The sequence below is a fragment of the Cupressus sempervirens genome, chromosome 4, assembly GCF_028749045.1.
Source record: "Cupressus sempervirens isolate cs-2001-9-10 chromosome 4, ASM2874904v1, whole genome shotgun sequence".
Taxonomy (NCBI): domain Eukaryota; kingdom Viridiplantae; phylum Streptophyta; class Pinopsida; order Cupressales; family Cupressaceae; genus Cupressus; species Cupressus sempervirens.
Genome location: NC_143121.1, coordinates 768,184,062 through 768,190,275, shown reverse-complemented (window position 1 = coordinate 768,190,275; position 6,214 = coordinate 768,184,062). Strand labels below are relative to the sequence as shown.

Genomic DNA, 6,214 nt, shown 5'->3' with positions numbered 1-6,214 from the left:
TTAAAATTCTTTATAATTGATTGATTTAAATTGGATTTTTTGAACTTGATGGATGGATAGGAAAATAAGTGTAATAAGTTTACTTTGATAGTGATTTCAAAGTCTAAATTCATGAAGGACAACCAAATTAGGTAGGAAGAGTAAACACCTTTACATGGGATCCTAGAAACTACCAACCTCCAATGTATGTGTGGAACTTATTAGACCTATACTGAAAAGATCTAATGATCAATGATTTAGATTTATAGTTAATTTTGACAATTGATATTAATTTCTTGATTTAACAGGACTTAGGAGGGAAATGAATTATGTAAATGGGTAGGTAAATAATAAATTATACATAGAAATTAGAGCTAATTTAGAGTTTTGAGCATGATTGAAGAAAGAGTAGTACCTTGATTTAACTTGAATAAATAATTAAGTGCAATAGGCAATCCTAACATAAAGTCAGTTAAAAATTGTTCTAAAATGAGCGTGAAAGTAAGTGTTTTTTTTATTGGTAATGGGTTGAAGCCTAGGTTAATTATTATTTGTTGAAATCAATTGGTATTATTTGTTAAGCTTGAGTATATTCGAAATCAAGAGCTCCCATATGAGAGGCTCACAAGTCACCATTGTGTTGTAGGCTCTTGTCGGTAAGTACTTACTATTAGTACTATACATTATGAGGTTTATTAGTACAAAATTTCACAACTTATTTAAATATGTTCCATGATATGTTATTCATTTAATTCATTTTTATTCATAACTAATAATAAGATTTCTATCTCCAATAATTGATTTCATTATAACCAAAATACTATTCTTGATAAAAATAATTGTGTATACCATAGCTAAAAGGATAAATTGACTTTTCAAACAACAATCAAATATTATCTTAAAATATACATATATTTTTACAATGTATTTTCTTTGGACTATATAATTTTGTAGCTTTTTAAACTATACAAATTTGATAAGGGTGTACAAGTCAACATTCTTTGAGCATTTATTTTATTGTGTCTCGATTTATTATACATTATAGGACTTTGTAATCCATTTACTCAATCAATAATGTCAAGAATATAAGTCCTCTCCAAATGTAAATCTCATCATACTCATATTTGATACCTTAGTTTAAATGCTTCCTTAGTTTATTTCATCTTATGAATTTATTATATATCACACCTCATTTAAAATTCCATGAAACCTTTCTTGCATCTACACATCCCATGTAAATGAGATGGGCATATAGCCCTTCTTATCTTTTATCAAAAAATATTTGAGACTATTTAATTATGACTTAATTACCCAAACTTATGTAGACCATTTCTTTTTCTCCAAATTTTAAGATGATGTTTCAATGGTCTTACTTTTTTTGACAATATCTTAGATGTGAATATATGATAACCCGTAATTGTCTTTTCAAAAATTTGAAGGTAGAATATCATATATAAGGAAGAATAAGCCACACTTGGACTAAAGATGGACTAGACATGGAAGGATAGTAGCTTATTTGTTAAAACACATTGATAATAAATAGGTAGTCTCAAGTTTGACTAATAGCTAATTTGAATTAGCTACAACTTTTACAAGTGGCATCAGATCCAGGTTAGAAACCACATGCATCAATAATGTCTCTTCAAAGTACTAAAAATAAGCTAATTTAGGACTAAAGATGGGTTTTCCAAGAGGGGTTAGTAACTCAGTTGGTAGAGCACTCTAGTTTCAAATGAAATACATGTTGTTCAAGAGTTGTATCTAATCAAAATAAGAAGAAACTCTAATAGGTAGTAGTTGTTCAGTTTTGATTTATAATAGATAAAAAATAAATAAACTTTACTAATTGTAATTGATATACAATAAAATGTATATATTCATATAGTAACAAATCTAATTAAAAATAATTATTATTAAATTGCAATATATTTTAAAAGATGATAAATTTGAAGAAACTAGTATTAAAAATATATATTGAGAATGAAATGAAGAAGTAGATACATTAGCCAACAAATGAGAGGATGGCGAGGATTCTCTCATAAAGGATAATTAAGTCATACAATCCTACATTTATAACCTTAAAATAATGTTCAAAGATCAATAATCTAATTATAATACATTCATACAAATCAACAGGCCATATTAACACATGGATTAACATTCAATAGGAGTATTAATATTACAATTTTAAAAAAGGATAGGAACTTGAAGGTATTTTCCAATGCATGGATAATCCATCAATGGCTAAAATATCCTTAAACATTAAATCAGTGAAGTTTATTGTAATGATAAAGGTGTAATTACAAAGAATAGAATTGTAATTAGGTGAGATATAATGTAATTGATAAAAAATGATAATATCATGTATAATGGAGTAAGCTATAAATAGAACAAACAACTCTAAGTATAATACATTTAAATTCAACACTAAAATTGTATCTAATAGCCTAGATGCAATACTTAACTTGTATAGAAATTAAAAATATGACTAATCATGAGAATATTCAATTAAGATGGTATTTTTTTTATTAGAAGAGGTAGAATAAGGGTCCTGAACCTAGAAAACAAAATTAGACTTCAAAATTAATTTCATTTGGCCATAATAGCCAAGCACCAGAGAAGAACTCCTCTAGCCCAAACAACTAGATCCCTATCGATATCAAAATAAATCAAAATTGCCACAAGTTCAAAGAGCATATAATAATACCATCCAAAACAACACTACTAAAACTACAATAACTACTAAAAATTGCTAGAGTCTTCTAGCCCTAACAAGTGTGGGGATCAACATAATACATATAAATCTTGAGACTCTATGTCAAAATTATGAGTGATATCACAACAACTATGCCCAAGAAAGAATAAAACATAAATCACTAACATAGTAGAAAAACAAAAGAAAATAGAAAATAGAGAGCGCTAGAGCCATGAGACCTAGTTAATATTTTCTATATATTCAACAAGGAACTTGAGGTGTTGTGTTAAATTAGTAACATCCTCTAAGTGTTTCATCTCCTCACAATTGTCATCCTTAAGAGGACCAGCCTTGTTGAGTTTTATTTTTCTAGTGATGAACTATACATGTTTATAATGGGTTTATTCAATATAATATAAATATCATAACTTGATTATGAGAATAAGGCAAAGATTAGAATTCTTAGGTATCATAATGGAAATATATAGGACGCTTCCTCTTTGAACTAAATAAAAAGGTTAACCTTTGATGACTTAGACTAAATTTCCTTTAAAATTTAGATTAATATTCTCAAGTCTTATTGATAACTTAAATTAATTCAAGAGGAAAGCCTATGCAGGAAAATAGTGGACAATCAAATATGAAGTCAAACAAGCAAATTGTAGCTACTATAAAGGAAACTAAAAGAGAAACACACAAAGGAAAAGCTCAAATTGAGTGAATTGAAGAATAATCCTTATAAATTTCATAAATTATGTAACTAGAGTAATGTCCCTATATTAATTTATGTATATTTAATGGACATAAATCTACAAATAAGGTTAAAGGTTTTCTTAACTTCTTTCTTTCCTTTCAAATAGTCATGTACCTTTTACCATTTAAAAAACAATTTATTAAGACATACTAGTTTATTATAATGGTTTGACTTATTTTTAAAAAGCTTTACAAATTATTATATGTACTATGACAATTCTATATAAATAAGTCTCATTTTATAATTTACTTGTTCTGGTATACCGTACGTGGATATATGGAAATAAAAATAGAAGCTTAGGTCTATATCTACTATTAAATCTCACCTATATGTGAACCTAAGTAATTAATTACTAGAGTAATAATACGATACTCATTAGTGAAAAAATTGCACTTCATGTAGTCCTAAAATAATTCCAAGTTACGATTCCAAAGAAACTATTTAAAATATGGCACCTATGCCATGTTATCCCATTTCATAGATGCCAATGAGAAATGCCTCACATGAATCTAATTTATGAACTTCAAGATGAAAAGAATAAAACTACATTGATACTAGTCGGGTTTGTGTCAGGGGTTTGGAATTTATGGAAACAAGAAGAAGTGTAATGAAAAGAGGACCAAACAATTATGGAAATAGAATTAATTAAACATGTGACATTAATGAAGATCCTGTCACACTAGAGAACTAAACAAGTGTTATTTTTATGTGGTACCATCTCCTATCAGTAGAAATACATTTATAGAATCAACAGTAAAGAAATTGAAGAAAGTATTTCCTTCAGAGTTTTAATCTAGAACTTCTTTGAGTATTCGTGATATGTAAACTTTCTATATTGGACAAGGTTATCACTGATGATTAATGATGAAGCAAAAAATATTACTACATCACAAAAATGGTAGTAAAATACCAGTATTTAGAGCAGTGCTTCAACTACATTCACTACCTCCTAATGAATTGCACTTTTGTTTATTGTATCTCTCAATACCTACCAAGAAAAGAGTTGAGAATTGAAAAAATCTATTGGGTGCTAAAAAAATACATCAAAAAAAAAAGGTTCTCTCATTTTGTGATGTACGCAGTATACCTATAATTGGTCTCTAATGTTGACTACAAAAGTAGTAGATATGGGTTGCACTTCACAGAGCCATTGTCCATTCTTGAAGAATTGAAGACCTAAAACATCACCTTGAAGAAGAATTGTGAGAGCATTGGGATATGAATGAGCTGGTAACCTAAATGTGAGATCAAGATAAGAGCATTGTAGATAATAATTGATAGCCATATGTTAAGCCTGATTTCCAAGAGTTTCTTAAGAATATTTTGTTCAACTCCAATGTGCTCAGAAATGGCAGGTAGCAAGTGTAAAACTAGAGCTCTTACCTCCAAGCCATATTTTTCAATTGTGTCCTTGCACGAACAAATAAATCATAGCTATATTAATCAACAATGTTTAAGACATAGTGAGAAGGAAATGATGGAGAATTGGAATGAAAAGTACCTATAAGAAAGTGCTTGTAATGGCTAGGTGTCAACATATTTCTCTAAAGGATAATAATTGTGCCTCGAGAATTGTCTTCAATTGTAGACTTTCTCTTTTTCAATGTTAAAGATAGTTGACAAGCGTATAACACTAGAAGGGTTTTTAGAATATAACCTCTCTCTTTTCTCAATGGGCATACTGAAAAAATATTTTGAAACTTCAAGCATTTGGTTGATGAATTTCTTAGAGACTCCATGAGCAAGAAGAAAACTATGAGTGATTTGAAATAATAGAATTCTAATTGAACAATGTACTTGCCATAAAATTGGCTTTTTTGAAATTATGATGATTGAAATCACTAAGGAAAACATGCACAATGAAATCTAAAAACATTAATAAAAACAGACACAATCAAATCTAGAAACAAGCTTTAAGAAAATGGTAGAAACTCAATAATTAAAAACTTAAATTGCACCTAAAATAAATCTTGTTGACAACCACTTTTAATTTTTTCAATGAGAAAATTCTTATTGGAGCCATCAAGTTGAACTAAATCTAGTACTAAAATGTTCGATAAAGAAGCAACTTGATTTAGTTGTCACCTCTCTGTTGGAGGTCTGATATAATCCTTTGGAATCTTATGACAATGATTAATATCAAGAAACATGACTCACTAACTTTTGCAACTACTTCTCCCCTCTTATAATATTGTGTCTCCTGCTAACAACTATTTTTCCATATCCATTTGGAAAGCACTACATTTTGTTAGATGTGTAAACTAGCACAAATTGGGATGTACCTATAGAGAATTTTATTAAAACTATTGTAATCCTTGTCTTCATAATTCTTTACTGAATTAATTTATTCTTATGATATTATTTTCATATTACTTTTACAAGATAATTTGTAAACATGTAGGTGTTCCCTAACTACAAGATAAATATTTTATTTCATAGAAACATAATTTTTCAAATTGATTTTAGTAGTTTATTGATGTAATGAAATAGGTTGAGTAACATCATAAAACTCGGTCCTAGGGCTATCTTATTAGTTATAACCATTATAACTTAGGAAGGTAACATGTGAGTGAGAATGTGCTCTACTAGGGTTTATATAATTCTTTTCTAAAACTATTCATTTTTTATACCTGTCATTCTGCATTTACCACAAGATATTGTTTAGGTTATAGTGACCTCATCCTTCTCCAACCAAAAATTACTACTAGTTTTGGATTTGCATTTGTTAGTGTGAATGGATCCTTCGAGAAAACATCTACACAAGTTCATCCCCAATCTGGTTCATG

At 28.5% G+C, this 6,214-nt stretch overlaps 1 pseudogene; it reads right to left on the bottom strand.

Moving 5' to 3' along the window:
- Nucleotides 1–4,515: 4,515 nt before the first annotated feature.
- Nucleotides 4,516–5,650, bottom strand: LOC149563639 (protein DOWNY MILDEW RESISTANCE 6 pseudogene; annotated as a pseudogene).
- Nucleotides 5,651–6,214: the final 564 nt, after the last annotated feature.